The sequence below is a fragment of the Trachurus trachurus genome (genome assembly GCF_905171665.1).
Source record: "Trachurus trachurus genome assembly, chromosome: 9".
Lineage (NCBI taxonomy): Eukaryota > Metazoa > Chordata > Actinopteri > Carangiformes > Carangidae > Trachurus > Trachurus trachurus.
Window position 1 is genome coordinate 424810 of NC_139895.1, and position 1657 is coordinate 426466.

The following is a 1657-nucleotide window of genomic DNA, read 5'->3' on the forward strand; positions in this document are numbered from 1 at the left end:
TATTTGGTAGCTACACCGGTCACTACTTCATTTATTTGGTAGCTACACCGGTCACTACTGCATTTATTTGGTAGCTACACCGGTCACTACTGCATTTATTTGGTAGCTACACCGGTCACTACTTCATTTATTTGGTAGCTACACCGGTCACTACTTCATTTATTTGGTAGCTACACCGGTCACTACTGCATTTATTTGGTAGCTACACCGGTCACTACTGCATTTATTTGGTAGCTACACCGGTCACTACTTCATTTATTTGGTAGCTACACCGGTCACTACTTCATTTATTTGGTAGCTACACCGGTCACTACTGCATTTATTTGGTAGCTACACTGGTCACTCACTGACCACGAGGAGCCCACGCTCTGACACTGAGCTGTTTGATTTTGAACAAACTTTATTGATGATAGTGGGACGATACACAAACAGGACACGACAACACAAAGAGAGACAGTAGAGTCGTTAAAATGAGAATTAAACAGAAATAATAACTATAATAATTACAATATAATTAGTATAATAATATAATAATATATGGAGTTTTCTCACGTCTCTAAATCAGGGTTAAAAGAAAACTTATGATCACTAATGTTTCACTGTGTTTGGTTTCCATAGCAACACCGCAAATTCATGTAAAACCACTGATGCACGTTGCCTTCAGGGACAGTTTTTCATCAACAGTCTCTGTATTTCCCTCTAAAACAACTCTGTGTGGTAACGTTGTGTTATTATCTCATAGTGTGGTGAATGTGCAGCTCACAACTTGTCCACCAGAGCGTTGTGGAGTTGTTGGATTGTGTATTTGATGAGTTTGATGAGGGAAACCAAGAAATCCCATAATGAGCCTCCGTAGCGTAGCTCTGAGCAGCTCACGGCTCTGCTCCGCCGTTCTAAAAACAGCTTGCACCGACAATTAAAGGTAACGAACCTACTGCTATGACTATAGGGATTATGGTGATGGGCCAATTTGACTAAATGTTGAACTATCCCTTTAACTTAGAGAAGAGGATAAATGTGTACTGATCAAACAGCTGCTCTGTTGTGGCTCCGCCCACCTCGGCATGACGAGCTAACAGTCCATGCTAACATCGCTATGCTTACAGTGCTAACATGTAGCAGCAGGTAAAGTGTTTAGCATGTTAGCATGTTAGCATGCTAATACAGGCTCATCAGCAGGGAACAGCCGGGGCTGATGGGAACGCTGACGACGGCAACAAAGATTTATCCACAAGTTTCCGTCCAGTTTTGCTGGTTTGGTGGAATTGTACCTTTACGTTTCCATGGTTTCCAGTCGTTGTCATAGTTGCGGTAAACGCATGGATCTATTAACGCTGGCTTTGGACACGGATGTCAGTCTGTGTGATATCCACTGTTAAAAGCTGCTGTGATGATCCATGTGTTTTACACATTTACATTGGGGGAAAAAAAAAGAAATCCATGCATTTACCGCGACTACTGAAACCATGGAAACGTAAACATAAAATTCCACCGGAAGAACAAAAAAACGGCAAAACAGGCTACGTTTTTGACGTTCGGAAAAAGGTGGATAATAATAATCAATAGGTAGAACATCTGAAGCTTCTCATGGACCAATCACAACACTTGACTCAGTGAAGGCAACGAGCTGCTTTCCTACATCTCCCATAATGCACCT